Consider the following 22,744-nt stretch of genomic DNA (forward strand, 5'->3'; position numbering starts at 1 on the left):
GTTGATAGATACAAGTGCAACATTCAAGTCGATACTGACCATAGGGAAGTTGAAATCCTTAAGCAGAAAGAGAATGAAGGCTTCACCACTTTCTTTAACAAATGGAGAGAAACCTCAGCTAAGATGATTGAGGTGCCAAGTGAAAAAGAATCTGTTAGACTGTTCATAAAAAATCTCTAAGAAAAATATTCTAAGCATCTCAAATATCAAAATAACCTCCATACCTTCAAGGCCGTTTATGACATTGGGATCAATATTGAAGATGACTTGGCTAAGTTAAAAGCTGCCAACAATAACTCCAACAGTGGCTGGAAAGGAAAGAAGAACGGCAATCCTTTATTTTTCTAAAACGCCCACTCAAACAATGTTAGCACCTTTAATTTAGGAGAAGTCCTTGCTATGAACAATCAAGGACAAAAGAAACCATTTAGGAGGAACTTCACTCCTATTGGTATGAGTTATGACACCGTATTTGATCGATTAAATGCAAAAGGTCTTATAACTCCTATTGGATCATTTGGGGACCCACCAGTTGAGAAGAGGTCAGCTAATTGGAACCCCAATGCACACTGCAAGTATCACCAAGGTAGGGGCCATCTCACCAAAAACTGTTGGAAGCTTAAAGAAGTTATCCAAGACTTAATCGACAACAACAAGCTGCCATTGCCCCCTATCAATAAGAAGCCAAGCATTAACAATGTACCTCTCGCTCATACCCTGGCTATCTCCGATGAGGAAAACGAGGTTGACCCCTCATCTCTCACTAGACCTATCAAAGAAATCCGTGCCATAGAAAAAGAAGAGGAAATCTTTTTCGATGTCAAGGATGATCTTCCAGAACCGGCAAGTAAGGAAGACATACAATTGCTCACACTGTCTATGAGGGAGGTATTGCAACTACTACGTGAAGCCCTCAAAGCTATGAACGAATTCCAAAAGAAATTTGATGAGTTTCCACTTCCGAAAGATAAACCTAAAAAATAATTAATACCCATAGGAATGACCTACGATGCTACTTTTGATCGTCTCTATGATCAAGGACTAATCAACCCTATTGGTCCAACAGAGGATCCCGAAAAGCGATCTCCAAGATGGGATCCCAAATCCTACTGCAAGTACCATCAAGGAAACGGTCATACAACAGATGAATGCTACAGGTTTCAAAACCTCATTCAAGATCTTGTGGAAGCTAATAAGATCCCTTTACCTCTAGCTAGCAAGGGAACGACTTACGAGGAAAAGCATTTTCCCTTACAAGTCACTGAAAAACCCAAGAAGAGCAATAAAATCTACACTCCAATTGGGATCCCATATGCACAAATGTTCGAAATTCTCTCTGAGAGTTGCGAGATCAAACCTCTCGAACCGAGACCATTCGAATCATTGAAAAGGACAGATATATATTACTGTCAGTATCATCAATCAGGGGGTCACACTATAGAAAATTGTTTCAAATTCAAGGATTTGGTTCAGAAAATGATTGATGAAAAGAAACTAGTCCAAGTTCAACAAGAAGAGGATGCAACCATTAATGGAGTTTGGGACAGTGATGAAGAAGATGTCTATCTAAAGGATGTAGTAGGACCTACACCTTCTGTGTCATACACCACAGATGACATTTGAGCTGAAGAAGACTCATCGATAGACGTCCTCACAAGATCCGGAAGAATGCAACCTCCCATTTTAACACAACCTATGCCAACCACACAACAAGTTCCCATACCTATCATTGAAGACAATGATATTGTTAAGAAGTTTAAGAAGACAAAGTTGAGATGAATGTATGGAAACTTCTGGCAACATCTCGAGAACATAGGTTGGCTGTAATGAATGCCTTGGACAAAATTGGGATAGATTCTGACACTACTCTCGAGGGACTAGATAACTTCCTCACAAGTGACCTTCCTAGTCCGATTAATTTGATCGCCTTTTCTGATAAAGATATACCCCCAGAAGGTGACAAACATTACAAGGCATTAAACCTCACATTAGTTTGCAATAGGATGAATGTTCCTATGACCCTTGTAGACAATGGATTAGCCATCAACGTCTGCCCACTTAGAACTGCTAGGATGCTCGACATAAGGGATGAAGATTTAACTCCGTCTACACAAGGAATAAGGGCCTACGATAACACTTGTCGTCAAGCTCTTGGCAAGATTACCTTAAATGTAACGGCAGGAGCAATAGAACATGCTACTAATTTCCAAGTAGTAGACATCAAAGCTTCATTCAACTTGTTGTTGGGACGCCCTTGGCTTCATGATCTAAAGGTCGTCCCTTCATCCCTCCACCAACAAGTAAAAGCTATAGTAAGGGGAATTCCAATCACCATCGATGCTTCGCTTATGAGAATCAAATCCATAGAGAATCCAATCATTAATGTGGAGCACGACGAGGATGATGAAGATTTATAGGGCTTTAATGAAGAAGTGTCCTTAATCCAGGAGGATGAAAGGACCCCTCTTTTCTATGACCCTCATTCCAACATGATTGTCAACGCCATGCTGAAGAAACAAGGACACTTTCCTGGGATGACCCTAGGGAAGAAGAAAGAATGGCAAAATCGTTTGAATCACCTGGCCTCCCTAAGTTAGACACTTTCGGACTTGGTTTCGAACCGACTCGGGAAGATCTCAAGCAAGCACAGGAAAAGTCAAAAGCACGTAGAGACGCTCGCATTCAAAAGAAAGCAATTCCAATGGATCAATACCCTCTTACGCTTAATGGTCATTTTATAAAAGAAGGAGAGGACTATCCATGCCATGAATTTCCCGAGCCATTTGTTGTAAACGGCATAAGACAACCAGGATTTGAGATTTTCTTGGATTTCTACTTCACTGATGAAATCCCAACTCCCGTCTGCAAGGAGAAAGCACCCCCATGCTTTGACTTTAACGTCATGGGATTACTGTTTGGGGGAGAAAAGAATGAACCAATTTATAAAGAGGATAACTCCTCGCTCATTCAAACTGTCCTACAAAGCGAAAACTTCGACCCCTTAAAGCTAATTACTCCAGCTGAAGGATCACTACAAGGGTGGCGCAAGACTATCAAGGTGACTACTCCAAGCGGAAAGAAGATATCCATCATGACAGGGCAAGGACCGATGTTTGAAGAGTCGTCTGAGTTAGAGTCCGAGTCAGAGTCCTTCCCTCTAGAGTTGATTAACTAACAATGAAAAAGACAAAGAAATTATTAAAGCAATGGAAACACTCGTAAAGAAAACACCGGTAATTGAAGAAACTGAAACAGTTGATATCTCAAATGATTCAACTCATAAAAGAGAAGTTAAAATCGGATTAACATTGAATAAACAAGAAAGAACCGATTTAATTACTTACTTAAAGAATTTAACGATGTATTTGCTTGGTCATATGAAGATATGCCAGGAATTAATAGAGAAATATCTCAACACACTATACCACTAATTCCAGGAATGAAACCTGTAAAACAAAATTTACGTCGAATGAAACCCGACGTAGCCCTTAAAATAAAAGAGGAAGTTCAAAAACAAATAACTGCAGGTTTCATCAGGGTATCCAAATTCCCCGAATGGGTCACCAACGTTGTCCCAGTTCCAAAGAAAGACGGAAGGGTAAGGATGTGTGTCGACTATCGAGATCTAAATAAGGCAAGTCCAAAGAACGACTTCCCTTTGACACACATCGATATTCTGATAGATAACACAACAAATCACGCGCTTCTCTCGTTCATGGATGGGTACGCAGGTTACAATCAGATTCTTGTGGCAGAAGAAGACATGGAGAAAACAACTTTTATAACACCATGGGGCACTTACTGCTACACTGTAATGCCATTTGGGTTAAAAAACGCGGGTGCTACTTACCAACGTGCAGCAACTGCCTTACTCCATGACATAATGCATAAAGAAGTCGAAGTATATGTCGACGACATGATTTTAAAATCAAAAGACCGTCCAGGACATCAAGTAGCCTTAAGGAAATTTTTCGAAAGGCTAAGGAAATATAATATGAGGTTGAATCTATCAAAGTGTGCTTTTGAAGTCACCTCAGGCAAGCTTTTGGGTTACGTCATAAGCTCTAGAGGAATAGAGGTAGACCCAACCAAGATCAAAGCAATCATGTCAATGCCACCGCCCAAGACTGAGAAATAGATTCGAGGATTTATTGAACGGTTGTAATACATAAGTAGGTTCATATCAAAAATGACGACGATATGTGAACCAATCTTCAAAAAACTCAAGAAGAATGTACCAGCAATATGGGATGACGAGTGTCAAAAAGCCTTTAAAAAGATCAAAGCCTATCTCGCAAATCCTCCCGTATTAGCACCAGCACTTCCCGGAATACCTCTCAGGTTATATTTGACTGTTACAAAAGAGACAATAGGAGCTATGCTAGCACAGGAAGTAGAAGGCAAAGAGAACGCAATCTACTAACTAAGAAAGAAGATGCTCGAATACGAAGCACGCTATACACCGCTCGAGAAGTTGTGCCTCGCCTTAGTGTGGGCCACAACTAAGTTAAGACATTACATGATGGTGCATACCGTCTTCGTGGTCTCCCGATTCGGTCCACTCAAGTATCTATTCTAGAAATCTACACTCAATGGATGCATATCAAGATGGATAGTCAATCTAGCCCAATTTGATGTAAGGTTCATGCCACAAAAAGCTATCAAAGGATCCGTGGTGTCAGACTTTCTAGCAGATTTTCCAATAGAAGTCTCGACGCCAATACAAGACAATGAATTTCCAGATGAAGACCTAATGGTTACTGAAGATGATACTTGGACCTTGTACTTCGACGGAGCCTCAAACCAAAAGGGATGTGGCGTTGGAGTGTTACTAGTATCACCTAAAGAAGAGCGTGTTCCAATCTCCATAAAGCTTGATTTCGACGTTACCAACAATGCCGCTGAATATGAAGCATGCGTAGTAGGCCTTGAAACAGCTTTGGCATTGGGAGTGAAAAAGTTAAGAATATTTGGAGACTCTTCTTTGATTATCAATCAAATATCTAAAAGGTGGAAAGTAAGGAGTGAAAGTCTAGCCCCTTACTAAACCTATCTGGAAACTCTTACCGATCAATTAGACAAGGTAAAATATACATATCTACCTAGAGAGGAAAATCAATTTGCTGATGCCTTGGCAAGATTAGCCTCAATGGTTAGGATTCCCACGGAAATCGAGCAAATGACTCTAACTCTAGAAAAAAGGCACAAACCAGCATACATCCAGGCTATAGAAGACGACGAAGTAGTCTAAGGCGAAGAAGAAGAAGAAGAAGAAGAAGAAGAACCGTGGTACACGGACATACTCAATTATGTCACCAAAGGAGAATACCCTCCTCATGCTGACAAAAAAGCAAAACGAGCATTAAGGCTTTTGGCTTCCCAATATGTACTCATAGACAACGAGCTACATAAAAGGGTACCTAAAGGTCGAGCTCTCCTATGTGTAGGAAAGAAGGATGCACAAAGAGCATTGAGAATAGTCCACGAAGGAATCTGTGGCACTCATATAAATGGCAAAATGTTAGTCCAAAAGATAATGCGAGAAGGATATTATTGGACTACAATGAATAAGGATTGCTATCAATACATAAAAAGATGCCCTAAGTGCCAAATTTATGCCAATTTACAACATGTCCCTCCATCCTTGCTCTACACCTACACATCGCCATGGCCATTCTCTACATGGGGAATCGACATCATTGGCAAAATCTCTACCCCAAGAACAGGAGGCCACGAATATATTCTAGTAGCAATTGATTACTTCATAAAGTTGGTCGAAGCGCAATCATACGCTAAACTCACTGCAAAACATGTAGCACTCTTTATCGAGAGAAATATTATTTGTCGATACGGAGTCCCATATGAAATGATAAGTGACAACGAAACTCACTTTCAAGCCGAATGTGAAGAATTGCTACAAAAATACGGCATTCAACATCATCATTATTCCCCTTTCAAACCTCAAGCAAATGGAGCAGTCGAGGCAGCTAATAAAAATTTAAAGACTATCATTGAGAAAATGACGGAAAATTATAAGGATTGGCCTGACAAACTTCACTTCGCATTGTGGGGTTACCGCACGTCAATCCGTACATCAATAGGAAATACACCATTTTCCTTGGTATATAGAATGGATGCCGTACAACCTGTCGAACTAGAAATACCATCTCTATGCATTGCACTGGAAAGTAAACTCGATGAAGTTGAATGGACTAGGGCAAGATATGAAGAATTGATTCTACTCGAGGAGAAACGACTAGAAGCTCTACATCACACTCAGTGTTACCAAACACATATGGCTAGGCATTTTAATAAGAAGGTCAAGACAAGAAATATCAAAGTAGGGGACTTGGTGTTAAAAGCACTAAGGAAAAATGTTTTAGATCCAAGGGGTAAATTTAGACTTAATTGTTCTGGACCCTACATTGTCAAAACAATCCTACCAGGAGGTGCAGCAAAACTAACTGATATGGACGGCAATGAATTCTCGAACATGACAAATCTTGACCAACTTAAGAAATACTACCCATAATTACTTGAGTAGGATACTCAAGAGAGCTACGTTCGGCCTGATTCCTTAAGAAAGGATACGTAGGCAACCTTTTACGGTGCGGCCACTTTATTTTTTAACATCTCCGCGTTCCAGAATTAATTAAAAATTCCACAGAAGATCGGCGAATTATTGGCGTCGCAGAGTAGGAACTGGAGCCACCTAACAACCATCAGCGCCAGCCGATGAAATTGGTGCCTGGCGCCAGACTTCAATGACTGGCGCCAGTTGCAAATAACTGGCGCCAATTTGAAAATAAATTCTGGGCAAATTTCGATTTTTTTTTCCTGAAAATTTTCGACTTCCGTACTCGAAGAATTTATGGAAACTTAATTTTTTGGTTTTTAATGCTTTAATAAAATAAATTTAAAGTAAATAATTTAATTGAAAGATGAAATTTCATTAATAAAATAAAATTACATTATTGGTGGAATTTAAATAAAGCTGAAATAAATTAACTTTAAATAAAAAGTAATAAAACTAAGTCTAAGCCAAGCAATGCTCCTAATCTTTCTTTTCTTTTCTAGCCTTTTCCAATTCTTGTCTGCTTCCTCCTCCTCATTCATAACTTTAGCTAGTAGGCACCCTTTAGAGGACCTACATTCAATCTTAGAGTAAATAGTCTCCCCTTCAGCTAATACTCCATGCTTCTTCTCCACCCAAGCTTTTTTATCTGTGGTGTTAGCTTTCCTTTTTCCTTTATCTTTGGTAGCACCTTTCTTCCTAGGCATTGCAGGTGTTTTGAATTCCATTCTTGCACCTAGAAGTTCCTTGGCACCTAGACGACTCTTAACATCAGTTTTACCCTGATCTTTCTTCGAATCCTTTGAAGGTTTCTTCAGCAACCACTTCTTCACATCATTAGGCAAAGAAGGAGGAACCTTTTTGGGTAATCACTTCCCATAAAGGTCTAGCGCTCCAATAAGCATCAGATCTGTCTACTTCTTGAGAAACGGGGTACTCATAGGGAGGACGAAGATCCCCGGAAGGAATATTCTGAAGCAAGCCGTATTGTATTTTTACCCCGCAGGGGTAATAATAAGTCACACGAGACAAGCTTGGGAGACGGAAGAAAGGTTGCTTGTTGACACCAACCATCCTTTCTATTTTCCACCATAGGACGACCCACTTAATAGCAAAATCACGAGATTCGAAGACTTTTTTCCACCCATGGCGGCCAATTTTAGGGAAGCGTTTCTTCCTTCTCACGAAGCAGTTGGGAGTATATTTCTCAATATCGTCCGGATGGCTAATTAATCCTAGCCTTTCCATTAGCCACATCTGTAAAAAAATTGTAATGCAAATAAATTATTATTACAATACAAAATATATTTTTTGATTTCTGTAATTAAAAATATTATTTTTCTACCTGTAATAAAATTAGAGAGCCGCGAAAAGGTGCTTTTGGGTCCCTTTTCAGTTCATCAAGACTAATCATAGTCTCTTCAACTATTAATGGCATTGGATTTCTATCTGACTCTATTTGTTCTAAAACGGTGGTTATAATTGATTGGCCTTCATTATTTTTACCATTACTAAGAAAAAATTGGTTAAGCATGGAAAATAAGAACGCCCTTCTTCTATAGATATGAAAAGATTCAGAAAGAGGTTTATCAAAATAATGGCGTGCAAATTCTTTTAAATTCACTATGTTGCCATCTACTATTTTTGATTAATCCATTTCTTTTAAAGTAAAGAAGCGCTCAAAATCCTTATAATAATATGCATCTACTCTAGGGATTACTATAAGGTCTATTGTAGGGAAGCCTTAAATAGCACCAAATTCCTCTGGCAAAGGGCCAATCTCATCATACCCTATTCTAAAAAAATGAGTATCAACATTCTAAAATTCTAGAGCGGTATGTATGAAATCTAAGTCAAGATCTACCCCTTTGATGCCATAAATTCCCCCCAAGTGAAATAAATCTAATTCTTTTCTCTCCCTATCAATAAGAGATCGACACCATTCATGAGTGTATTGGGTGAAGGTTTTGGTGACTAAAAACATGATTATATTTTTTTTAAAGCAAAGAATTATTTTATTCGCTGGAATTATGAGAAGATCAGCTGGGCAGGGGGCTATTTATACACAACTTGCGAGAAGTTTTAATCAGAATGAAATACGACATCAGCGTCAATTGGCGTCAAATCCCGTAATTGGCGCCAGCCGCCAGCGCTTGGCGCCACACGCCAAGTGTAGTGCCTGGCGCCAGCTGGCGCCAAGTTGTCACATCGGACGCGCTTGCTTAACTTGCGTTTTTAATCTTAAACTCGAGTCGGCTAATGACTTTATGGCTCCGTTTATTTTTCCTAAACATCTTTCTTATCCCTTTTCTTAATTAATTAAAATAGCTATTATATTAATTATATTATTCTTTTTTTGGATTTTATCTAGATTAATTTCAAAGATTTTCTTTTTATATATATACCCGACATTTTATTTGATTTTTTCCTTTTTTTTTTCTTTTTGGGGGAGAGAGTCGGATACCCTCCATCAATAATAAAAATGATGGAATTTTTGCGCAAAATTGTTTGTCACACTTCTCTTGCACACACAAAAATACACATAATAATAGCAAACAAATAAACTCATAATAGCATAAATATACAAAATGTGTCTAAGGCAAAGTTCTATGAAAAGTCAAAATAAAATATACACAGGGACAAACTAAGGCGCCAGAGGACGTATGCCCAGCATATCATATAATTGCTCCGTACGAGGAGTCACCTCTCCACCAGCTCCAGCTCCAGCTCCAGTCTCCGTAGGAGGAGGAAGACTCAATGTAGATCCACTCCACCCAGGATCTACCTGAGGCTGAGGCTGCTGCGATGACGAGCCTACGTCGTACATCCCACCACCTCTGTTAGCCGAGGTAGCCTCTCCTACCGGTGCAGCATGAGCACCCTCAGAAAAAGATCCCGAGCCCTCTGCAACGTCAGCACGAGCAGCCTCTGAGCAACCACCTCTACCCCCTAACGAAGTACGACGACGTCTCGAGCTGGACCTCGCCGGATCCCTCTGCCCCTCAGGTCTCGTGCGGGTGTGTGAAGCAAAAGGCTGGCCCTGCAAAAAGAATTAAATCAGAAAAAGGCAAAATTGAAGCGGTAATGCAAAAAATATATAAAGAAAGACTACCCCTCGGGTGACGTCGTCCTGACGACAGGTGGCTGCATTCCTCATCCGGACGAGCTGGCTCTGGAAGACATCGATACATCGTGCCATCGCCGAAACTACCTCGCACGAAAACTGTCAAAGAAATAAGTCAGTAAATATGCATGATATATGAACACAAAATTGTGAATAACTAGGCTTACTCGAGTCTGGTGGCGAGGAATCGACCGCTCTATGAAGCGCTCGCCCTCGGGAGCCGGACGAATCATCTCCTCAATCGGCCCGTACATCCCCTGGTAGTGGATGGACATACGGGGTGGCACGAATTCAGCAGCACCGTCCTGATAAAACAAAAAAGTCAGTAAAACATTACTTGGGGGCTACTTAATGGAAAGTAAATGCTGAAAAATCTTACCCTCACATCCTCAGCCGGTACGGGGGCTGGAGCTAACAAAGGTAGTAGCTCCTCAGCATATAGCACCGCCCGAGGATCACATAGGACCGCCAAGGGGTACCAGCTCCCTCAGACATGCTCAACAACCACGCGTCGTCGAACATATGACGTGGTGGAGGAGCAGGGACGACGAAGACATCAGAGGAATGATGTCTAGAAACCCTATTTCCTAAGTACGTTATCGCCCCATAAGTTCCCAAGAAATAGCGACGCTCAGCAGAATACTGTGCGGCTAACCCAGGGACTGTCCAACCGCCTCATGGCCGGTACACCACCTCAGGTCCCTACAAAGAACATCAATCAGGCGAGAGTATACCTAAAGCATCACGAAAAAGAAAATAAATAATAAAAAGTCGTACCGCGATGATCTAGTTTCGGACGTGTGTAGTTGACATATCCACATGGTGGCCGCCCTAAGAGGCGCTCACTGGAAATCCCCGTGGCGATAGTCTCGCCGCCGCAGCAGAAGGGAAGTGCTCGTAAAACCAGATCTACAAGGAGTTAAAATTGTGAGTAAATGCTAGCTAAAATGTAGAGCTAAAACTTTATAGGGAATAATGTTTACCTCTACGACCTTATAAAAGGCAGACAAAGCAATGTTCGTCCCAAAGGACCGGTATCGACACGAGTCCCTTAGTGCACGAACGAAGTCAGCATAGGCCAAGTTGGCCCAGTCATAAGTCCCGATCCGATGAAGATCACAGACAGCAGAAAGATAGTAAAGCAGCGCCCTACTACCTTTGTCAGGGGAGAATGTCGCTGACAACAACATCAGCGCAAAGATGCGCACCCGTGCTCTCGGGTGGTCACGTCGTCATCAAAAGCTGCTGCCAGCGTCGAGCGGTGAATTCCCCTAGCGTGAACTGAGTCGTCTTGACCTTAGCTTGGCCCCGAATAACGATCGGCCCCAACAGCTCCTCGGCCTCCGAAGAAAAGACGTCGATCCCACTGTCGAACGGCAGTGGCACAGAGTTGAAGTCCACTCCTGTAATGAGACTGAAGTCCGTAGGGGTAACCATCATCTCGCCCTAGGGGAAATGGAAAGTGTTGGTGGTGTCCTAGAAGAACTCCACCAAAGCGCGCACTACATGGTGACCCCCGCTCGAGGCAACCATAGCCTCAGAGGTCTTGAACAGGATGGTCAGTCCACAAGATTCCCATAGGAGTCTCGTCTCAAGATCCCCGGCGATGTACGTCTTGTACATATCGCCCAAACCATCACATCCGGAACCGTGATAACGTGTCCTCCCGGCTGTGATACCCCGTCTCACCCTCTTAGAAATATGGTGGACGGGGGCGAAGAACAAGGTCCGCTCATCCCACTCAGGGAGCTTACCAAGCGAAGTGGAAGGCGTGACGTCATCCTCTACGGGCTCATGCTCCTGTCTGGTGTTTCGGGAGCGTGAACCCAAGCCTCGCTGTCTAGCCATACTACATTGTGCAAAATCATCATAAATTAAGGTTCTATAGTACCTAAGGTTCGCCTAGCCGCATGATACTATGTTCGCAAAAAACGGAGTACGTAGTACTAAAACAGAGCACAAATTCAAATTAAGCATATACGACATTTTTAAAGCAATCACACAATTTATTTTAACACTAAAGTAATTATTGTGATAAATTGGACAAGAATTGCTAGCAAAAACATCAAGAACAAGCCACATTGTTCTTCACGACCTCAAGAGGTCCAACCATGGAAAATTGCTCATTTATTCACCAAATTGAGTCAAACAAGTCTCAAATTACTCCCAAGGCAATATATAAACATAATCAAGCACTTTCATGGCATAAAACTTGACAAACAAATCAAATTGAGCATTATAAATTTCGAATTTACATGAAATTCGTGAATAAACATGCCAAAAATTCATAAAAACTGATGTGAGTTTGAAGAAAACTTACATAGATCGGGAAAATAGATGAAAAGAGCTTTAATTTGCAACAAATTTGAGCGAATTCGGTTGAGAAACGAGCAAGAAACGAGCAATTAAAGTTTTCGGATTTTTTCGAGCAATTTCGCGACGAGCAGCCAACAAAATGAAGAGGAAAGGGGTATTTAAGGAAATCCCCGTGCTGGCGCCAAGCTCTATGCATTGGCGTCAAAAGTTAGACTTGGCGCCTGGCGCCAATCTTAGCGCCTGGCGCTAAGACTAATTAAGTGGCGCCAGAACACCCAGCCACTCGGTGGGGTTGTTCTACCTTTTTGCGACATATTTTTTGGGTTCCTTGGTACGCCATTTAACCCCTCTAAGAAATTTGACATGATTTAGTAATCGGCTTGATTACTTAAAGTGATCGACCTTATGAAAGATCGTCTCACTTAGCTTAAAGCGCCTAAGCATTGGCTCATTAACAAAAAGCACCGACATATAGGTTCAAAAGCAAAAAAGCACCGACATATAGGTTCAAAAGAAAAAGGGCACCGACGTACAGGTTCAAAGCAACAGAAGCGCCGACGTACAAGCATAGCGGGAGCAAAGTTCATGCGAATTTTTAAAGATCGACAGGCGTGGGTCTTCTGTAATTTACTTTGGAAAATTATCGCATCAAATGAGGATGACTTCAAGTGAGGATATCTTCAACGGCATTCCCTAGCTTGCGGAGAGTTGTCACAAACAGCTGGAGGTAATTTCAGGCGAAGTTGTCTTCGATCATGTTCCCTTAGGCATGGAAGATGGTCATAATGCGGATGGAGATTGTTTCTAGAGAAATAATCTTCGATAGTATTCCCTTGGACGTGGAATATTATAAATGCGGATAGAGATTGTTTCGAGAGAAGTAATCTTCAATAGTATTCCCTTGGACGTGGAATATTATCAATGCGGATGAGGATTTGTTTCAAGAGAAGCAATCTTCGATGATATTCCCTTGGACGTGGAATATTATCAATGCGGAGGAGGATCGTTTCAGGCGAAGCAATCTTCTAATTTGGAAGCAGTTACAGGCGTAGCAGTTTTCAAGCGGGATGGCATTCTCTAGCTTGCAGAAGGTCATCAAAACAGCAAAAACAACAGTAAAGCGACAACAAATCGGTTACTTTCAGAGACGTGTGCTCGACGGTGCAAGATACGCGTTTCTTAACTCTTTTATCTGTTTAACTAATGTTAGTTTGCAGGTATCGGCGTTACAAGATTGATTTACGATCGCATAACGTTCTGAATCATTCTCCGTCCCTATCGATACTTTGACTTTTGTTTTCGAAGCTTGCGTTTCTCCAAACTTAGTCAAAGTGGGAGCTTTCGTAGACACCCATTTGTGTCTCCCAAAAACCAAACCCGGTGATGAGTGCCTTTCGCATCGAATCATAATCGAATGAAGTGAAAGTGTGGAAACTCTAGTGTTGCAGAAAGTTTTAATTTCTCCTCTCTGTTTTTGAAAACTTATTTTTAAGAAAACAGCCAATCCAGTTTTGTTGGTCCATGATATGGGTCCAATAATAGTGTAGTTGAATGGGCTTGATAAGAGCTTTCCAACGATATATTATAAGCCCAATTCCGATGAATATTGAGGAAGTTATGGCCAATTTACTAAACTAGGCCTGGTTTGAGCCTTATATGCGGCCCAATGATCTAGAGGAGGGCCTAATATGATTTATCATTCCTAATGAAATTAGGAATGGTTTTAGTCTTCTAGAATCTTCAAGAAGGTTCTTTTTGTTCCTAATTCAATTAGCATTGATAAATTGACTTTTTGACTTTTCAGAGTTTTAATCAAAATCAAAAAGCATTTTCGAGGAAATTATATGATTTTATCCTCCAGTACGGCAAATTTATCTGATTTTCGTTAACGCGTTGAAAACAGGCTTGGCGCCTGGAACCAGGCCTGGCGCCTGGCGCTAGTGTTGGTGCCTAGCGCCAGTTAGCCGGGGTTTGCGCCAGCTCTGTTTTTTGTGCGTCAGACTCTGTTTTGTTTATTTTATCTTTTGGCTAATTTTCTCTATAAACAGCGTATTAAAAACTTCGTTTTCATTCACCAATTCTCATCATTCACGAGTTCTCATCTATAATCAGTTTTAATTAGCATTCTCTTAATCATTCAATTCTTTCTTTCTTTCTCTAAACTTTGCTTTCACATACAAAATTCCGCATTCGAAAGATCTAGATACACCTAGCCATATTCGAAGTTGCCTTCGCCCTAGACGTGAAAGTTTAATTTCTTAGGGTTTGCTCCCAAATCTCTCTTTCAATTATTTAATTTAATTGTTTGTTGATTATTTTCCTTGAAGTTACTAACGTGTGTATTTTGTTATTAGAAAAAGGTACGAGGCATCAAAGTAAGTACTTTAATGGTTTTTTTATTGATATTATGATGTAGAAATCATGTTTAAACTGTTATTATGATATTCCTAGTATCATGTCTAGGGTATTTTTAATATTAAATATGATTGTTATGATGCTTCCTATGTTCTTCCTAATATTTATGATTGTTAGCATCATGTTAGGGCTAAAGATTTGATTTTTATTGCTTAGTGACATGCTAGGGTTTGTTATTAATCTTGTTAGTATCATGCCTAGGATCTTGTTATTTTTATTATGCTTTAATATTAACATGAACATGATTATGATTATAATTGTTATAATTTTGATGATTATGAATATTATTATTACTCTTTTTATGATAATTATTATTATTCATGTTTATTCTAATTATTGATTATTATATGTTGCTTGATATTTATTCTTCATTGCTTGATCACGCCTTTATGCATGTTTAAAGGGAATTGGTACTTGTAATCACGCTTAATAAGATATTTAATAATCTTGTTAGGGTTATTGTGATTATAATTTAAGTGATCACCAATAATAGTTTTATTTGTGCATTATATTCAACCAACATAGATTAAACAGGTTTAGGGTTAATCCTATTAATTGCATGTTAATTAGAAAGCGCACATGAATACGATCAGAATAAAGTAGAGGCATATTATTAGGGCAGGTTCAATCTCTTTTAGGTTGGATTTATACCATCATCCCCGAACTCGTATTTGGTTCTAGAACTTATGGAGTTAACGATCTCTTGGATCGTTAAGGGGTGTAACTTTCATCCTTTGAACGGTTTACAAGTTCCTAAAAAACTTGTTGGCGACTCTTTTGCTCTATCTTCTTCCCTTTTGGACGCCACCGTACTTTAGTGTATGATCACAGTGGGGTTCAAGCTAGGGGATTAACGCTTGAAATCTATTCCCTACAGAGGTGTTTGCGGGTTCCCTGAAGGGCGAGGTGCGTTTGGTTCCTGCTGAGCTGCGGGCTGTTGTTGACATCGTGGCTACTGACGAGCGTGCTGGGTCCAGCCCCGTTGAGCCTGAGCCTTCGTCTTCTACTGTTGGGAGTAGGCGTGATACTCGCCCTGCTCCACAAAAGGTGGCTTCAGATTCTAAGGCGTTAGTGGCGCCTGCTACTTCCCATGAGAAGTAGTCTGTCGCGGCTTCCGGCCATGTGGCACCTTAGACTTATGCTGCCAAAAGGCCACGTGAACAAGCTTCTAAAGAACCAAAGGCTACAGCCGATGATTTTGCTGACAGTGTTCTCTAGTTTCCCTTTGAGGGGAGTGAGACCACTGCTGCGGGTGAAAATCCCGTTTCCTCTGCTGAGCATGTTCTTCTCTTTCCTACTTCTAATGATGATACTGCTGCTGCGAAGAGCACTGCAGTTCCTTCTCTTGCAGCTACTGATTTTCAGCTCCCTGATGAATCTGTCATGGAGCTTCCAAGGATTCCGCCGCGTCCCTACGGACTTAGGGGGCGGCTCTGAAGCGCTACACGGGGTGGGCTCTCCCGAGCTACGGGCTCTCTCCTGTAGGATCGTCCAGTGATTGACCTGGAGGACGATCCTATGTCTTCTTCCCCTGCTAGGGATGAGCTAGAGGCGAAAAAGGCTCGCACTTCTCCTAGACCAGACCCTCTTGCTTCCACGTCTGCCAACTCTAGACTTCCAGGTGGGAACGTTGGTGGGGGAGACACTCAAAACTCTAGTGAGCTTAACCGCTGCGTTCATCAGTTCTTGGGTGATGCCTTTGAGAATCCTCTTTCTGCGTCCTCACTCTTTGCTGAGGTCCCTATTGACATTCATCTTCGCCCAATACTCTGTTCTCCTGGAGATGAGAACGCTCCCTTTCGGCCTTTGATGAATGTGAGCGCTGATGAGTCTTTATTTGTAGACGACCCTCAGAAGGGTGGTACTCTAGGATACCGCCTAACTCAGGGGGTTTGTCTCCCTGCGGATTCTACGCGCAGCTCAGTCAACCTTCTAACAGCTACTGCTTGCCATGATTTGCAGAAGGTTAGTCTCTGCTTTTGGCTTTTCTTTTTCTTGTTTCAGCTTTTCTCTGCTTGTTTTATTGCTGCTGTCTTGTTTTACTTATTATTATACTTTATTTTTTTTTATTGTTAACTTCTTTTGTTAACTCCCACTTTGGCTGACTCTTTGACAAGCTCACATTAGGGCGCGCTTTAAGGCATATAAATGGGTGATTTTGGATATATTTAGGCCCGTTTTGGTCGTTTATTGCCTTGTTACACTCGTTTCCTTCATATTACGTGCTTCACGGGTTTCGGTTTGTTTTTGGTGTGTTAACAGGTATAGTTGACCAAGTTATGTCGAGTCCCGAACCATTGGTGCGTAATCAGGCTATTATCGATCCTAGTCCACCAAGCTAAGGCTTTGCTGCGGTTCTCTAGGCCTTGAAAGGCAAGTTAAGTAGCAGGCAAGGCAGAACAGTTCACAAATATGACACCTGTTCACTATTTTGCTCACAACTTTCGGTATACAAATGATAATGGAGTGATTCTAATTGCATTGGAAAGTAGACTTGAAGAGATTTTCAACGATATATTGCACGCCTCAAACGGAGCTTTGGATAAGAAGTTGTGACTGTTTTAAGAAGACCAAAGTGCCTGCAACCTTCCTGCCTATGCTGCACGGCCGTGCAACTTTTAGCACGGCCGTGCCAGGCATTAGCACGGCCGTGCCAAGCCAATTTCCATGCCCGTGCCAGTGCCAGATTCAGCACGGCCGTGCCAGGCATTAGCACGGCCGTGCCAAATTCAGCACGGCCGTGCCATAATTGAAGATATTGCGGATCAGCTACTGCCATGCTTGCACGGCCGTGCCACTTCCAGCACGACCGTGCCGATTCACGAAGGGCAGCCTGCGATTTACTTTCCGATTTAAAACATATATATATAGCCCGATTGTAAGGGTTAACAGACAGTTTTTTAGAGATAGTTTTTGAGAGCCTTTGTAGAGAGTTATTGGAGAACGTTCTTAGTTTTAGATATTCATTAGTTTTCTTAGAGATTATTCTAGCGATTTTAGTTTTCTTGGATTGATTTGAAGCAAGATTTGTGAAGATTCTTTGTATTATTCATTGACGACGGATATCAAAGTTCTGAACTTTTCCATTAATTCGCATCAATACAATTGGTATTATTCATTCTTGTTTATTAATCAAACTTTATTATTCCTTAATCAGAATTCATGTTTATATCTATTATGCTTTTGGAATTCATTATTGCTTTGATTATGAATATGTGTGAGTAGTCTCCTAGCTAGGGTTTCGGGATGAAACCCGGCCTAGGTAATCTATGTAATTGAGGATTGATTTTGATAAACGGATTGTGATTAAATTGATTATATGCGATTGCATGTTAATTCATTATAATAGGAGTAGCTAACCTAGAATCTTGAATTTGATTGCATGATATCCTTGATTTGAACAAGAGATTGTGAATTGAGTATTTCATTATTGAATGTGGTTTGATTATGTATCGAGTAATGTTAAGTGCATGAGAAATCCAAGCTTAGTATTGCCCGTTGTCTTCCTATCACATGATATTGATCAGACATATAGTCTTTGCATATCCCGTTTGTCTCTGTGATTCCTTGTTGCGTAGTTACCGATGGTTTGGTGAATTCCCGTTCTCCCTAGTGTCTTAGTTTATTGATTTATTCCATCTTATTAGTAGTATTTTAGAACACCATTTTCCATTGATTTCGAACTAGCTTAGGTTTAAGATTGATTTGCAATTACTCTCGTTCCTCGTGGACCGAACCTTTATTTTCCATTGTACTTGGTTATAGGGTGTTCGTATAAGTATTGTTTGATTGAGAGTTAGATTGTAGTGACCGATTTAACCCTCGTCACTCTTCTTTTCTGCTTTTCTTGCAGCTTGTTATGTATGTGGGGGATTTGTCCAATACCTTGCTATCAGTGGAGAAGGAATATCAGAACCACGGTATAACTCTTCCCAGAAGACTCTGGAGGTTCAGCACGCTCAAGTTGAGAGGGATGCTATAGACAATGAGGTGACTCCGCTGAGGGAGAAGGTGGATGCCTTGCAGCTCCAATTAGGAGAATTTCAGCTCACTCAGACCAAGCTGAAGGACTGCGAGGAGCAGTTGGGGACTTCTCAGGCCAGAGTGAAGACGTTAGAGGCGGAGGTGGCAGATTTACAGGTTACGCATGCTGTTGCGCTGGAGGCTGCTAGGAGAGAGGCTCTCAAGTCTTTTGCGCTCTCTCATGTTTTTGCTAAGCTCCTGGCTGATCGCCATGATGAGGGATGGGAAGCTGCGGCTCGATGCATTAGCAGCTAGTATGGTGAGGGTGAAGTGCAGCAGGCTTGCTTCAATGCCATCTGGGCTAAGGTTGAAGCTGCTGGTAAGGCTGGTTTGTTCGATCTCCCCGCTGATCACCCTCGCGCTGCTGGCTGCAAGATCCCCAACCAGGCCGTGCTGAACTTGGTGGTGCCTCTCTGCCCTGACGTTGCTGCAGCTATTGGAGTGGAGTCTCTAAATGATGATCAATAAAGGTTATGGTGGTTGTCACCCTCCTACTCCAGTGGTTCCTCTAAGTTTCCCCCACCCAAATCTGTTGTAACTAGGTTGTTTTTGTTACTATCTTTAGGGTGTATAACTACCAAAGATTATGTTTCTCTGTGTATTTTCAGAATACTTTTTCTTTCGTTGTTGGGTCTGTCCAGCTTAGCTTGAAATTGTGATCTTCTAACTTTACCCGCTGAGTGTTTCCTTGTCCTGGTGGATGAGGGCTCAGCTTTATTTGTTCTGTGACTGACCTGCTGAATGTTTACTCTGCCTTGGTGGGCAGGGGTTCAGCCTTATAATGTATGTTCCTTATGATCTCCTCTTGCTGCTTTTCTTGCTGTTTACTTCATTGTTTGCATGCTTGCTCTTTATTACGTTTGGTGGAGCCTCGTAGGTTAGGCCTTCTTATCTTTTAATTTAGCTGCCTAGCGCTTTTCTGTTTCTTTTGCGCTCTGCTGTGCTTCAGCAGGGACTTTGTTACATTTTGTCCTTCCTGCTTTATCTGCTTCAAGTGTTTGCGTGTTGTGTACTTCACTTGGCTTTTCCCAAAGGCTTTATCTGCATGCTGGTTGACATATTTGATTGAGCGGTATTTGACTTATCCTTGCTAAGACTTGTTTGTGTCGATCAAAATTTTGCTTATTTCGTCTGTGTCATCAGCTTGCTTTGCTGTGACTTATTTGTGTCGTTCAGCTTATCTGTGCTGCGACTTATTTATGTCATCCAGCTTGTTTATGCTGCGACTTATTTATGTCATTCAGCTTGTTTATGCTGCGACTTATTTATGTCATTCAACTTGTTTATGTTGCGACTTATTTATGTCATTCAACTTGTTTACTGTCTGCTTACTTCTTTTTGTAAGGGCTTACAACTTGACTGTCTTCTCTTTTCCTCTCCTCCTCGAAGAGATGGGCTGAATGGGACTAAGAGATCCTTAATGTTGCCCATGTAGCTCATCTTCTTCTTTTCTTCTCTTCTCCCCTGCTCAAGCTGAACGTGTCAGGCTCCCCCTCAGGCGTCCTCGAGGTGGTGCCCTGTTTTGCTTTTTGCAGGTGAAGTGAGGTTTTAAGGAGGGATGCTTTCACTTTGTCATTTTGCGCTAGAGTGCTTCTTGCCTCAAACACTTTATTATTATTCTTGTTTGATTTCTGCATGTTAGTATATGATGCTTGGGTATACTATATTAAAAAATTTATGCAACATACTCCTCACGCAGAGGCTTGTATTTCATTGAATAAAAATGGCTCAAATGCCTTAGTTAACATAACATGGACTGAATAAAGGTTTATCAACTTGAAACAGCTATATTTCAGGCTATTTAAACAAAATATTTCTTTAACACATCAGCATTGAAACTGTTTCTTAAGACCTGACCTTCTTGATCTGCAAGGAGGAACGCGCCTGGTCCAACCTGCTCGTGGATGATGAAGGGGCCTTCCCAGTTTGCTGACAGCTTTGTATGCTGATTTCCTCTTCCAACTGTTACTGTCCTCCTGAGGAATAAGTCTCTTGGCAGGAGCTCCCTGTGCTTGACCCTTTTGTTGAAAGCTTTTGAGATCCTGCTCTTTTGGGCTGCCAGCTTAAGGGATGCTTTTAGTCTTACTTCTGGCAGGAAGTCTAGCTCTTCCAGCATGCACTTTTCATTTCCGTGCTGCTCATAGTGCTGCATCCTCAGGCTGGGGATTTGCACTTCCAAAGGGAAAACTGCATCAACCCCGTATGCCAGGGTGAAAGGGCTTTTACCGGTTGAATCCTTCTTAGTGCTCCTATTTGCCCACAAGACCTCTAGGACTAAGTCTGCCCACAGGCCCTTGTACACCTCCAGCTTCTTCTGTAGGGCCGTCAGGATCAGTTTGTTTGCTGCTTCTGCTTGGCCATTGCTCTGCGGGTGGCAGACTGAGGCACTTGCATACTTGGTGCCCATATCCCCCAGTTAGTCCTTTATAGTGTCGCAGTCAAATTGGCACCCATGATCAAAGACTATGCACTGTGGCACCCCGAATCTAGTGATGATGCTCTTCCATATAAATGTTCTGACCTGGGTTGCCTTTATGTACTTGGTGGGCTCAGCGTCTATCCACTTTGTAAGGTAATCTACTGCCACAATGAGATACTTCCTGCCCGCTGACCTAGTGGTGAAAGGTCCCAATATGTCTATTCCCCACTGAGCGAACGGGATCGGGCTGAGAATTGGAGTCAGATCGTTTGCTGGCTGATTTATGACTGAAGAATATTTTTGACACTTGTCGCATTTTTTGACATATGCTAGTGCGTCTTGCGTGAGAGTTGGCAAATATGCCCCTCTTCTAAGGACCTCTACTCCCAATGCTTTCCCGGTGATATGGTTGGCACATATTCCGGAGTGGGCTTCTTCCATAATGCCCTCCTGCTCCCATTCTGGAATACACCTCAACAGCGGCTTTGAGAAGCCTTTGTTGTTGAGCTCTCCATTCATCACTACATACCAATTTGCGTCTTTCTTCACCTTTTTAGCCTGTACTTCATCATCGGGCAGCGAGGCATGAAGTTTGTATGCCAAGATGTCTGAGAACCAGGCTCTTTGACTCCCGATGCAGTTTACCTGCTCCTTTTCAGCGATGCTGCTTTCCTCTAACACTTCGACCATCACTGTTGTTGTGAGGCTTTGTAAGGTGGAGCTGGCTAACTTAGATAAGGCGTCAGCCTGAGAGTTTCCTGCTCTAGGGACCAAGTCTATATGGAAATGGACTAGCTAGGCTGCCAGCTCTTTCACTCTGGTTACATATTTCATCATAGTGGCTTCCCTTATCTCATACGCCCCCTGCAGTTGGCTGGCAACGAGCTGAGAATCAGTCTGCAGGTGTACTTTACGGGCTTCGGCTGCGAGGCTCATACGTAGGTCTTCCAGCGTCGCCTCGTACTCTGCTTCATTATTTAACGCTTTGAACTTGAACTTGATGGCATACTCAAATACGTTTCCTTCTGGAGACGTCATTATGACTCCAACCCCACTCCCCGTTTGGGCTGAGGATCCATCCACTTCCACCTCCCAGACCCCAATGTCACCCTCTTTCTCCTCATAGGAGGCTTCCACTATGAAGTCTGCTAAAGCTTGTGCCTTGATGGGTGCTCTAGGCTTGACCTCGAATTCATACTCAGAAAGTTCGATTGCCCACTTTAAGAGTCTACCCGATGCATCCATCTTTTGTAATGCTTTCTCCAGCGGGTGGTTTGTGAGGACCTCTATTATATGCACGTCAAAATATGGTTTTAGCTTTCTTTCTGTTGTGACCACTGCGAAGGCTAGCTTCTCTACTAGGGGGTATCTTTGCTCTGCCTCGGTCAACACGTAGCTCACGAAATATATCATCCTTTGTTGCTTCTGTCTTTCTACCAGCAGAACGGCTGCGATTGTCTGTATTGACGATGAGATGTACAACTGCAGTTTTTCCCTCAGCTCTGGGCTGATTATTGTTGGGAGCTTAATTAGATGCTCCTTAATACCCTCAAAGGCTTCTTTCTCCTTAGTCCCCCAATTCAATTCTCTATTTCCTTTCAACAGCTGATAGAATAGCAAGGCTTTGTCTGCTGACTTGCTGATGAATCTGGTCAGTGCGGCCATTCTGCTTGTCAACCGCATGATATCTTTGATGCTCTTAGGCTCGGGCAAACTGAGGACTGCTTCGACCTTTTCTGGGTTGGCATCTATTCCTCTATCGTTGATCAGAAAAACCTCACTCCAAAGACACATGTCTTCGGGTTGAGCTTGATTCTATACTTGTTCAGGGTGGCAAATGTTTCCTCTAGATCCATGATATGTCCAGCCTGCG

Source organism: Chenopodium quinoa, unplaced genomic scaffold (assembly GCF_001683475.1).
Source record: "Chenopodium quinoa cultivar QQ74 unplaced genomic scaffold, ASM168347v1, whole genome shotgun sequence".
NCBI lineage: Eukaryota > Viridiplantae > Streptophyta > Magnoliopsida > Caryophyllales > Amaranthaceae > Chenopodium > Chenopodium quinoa.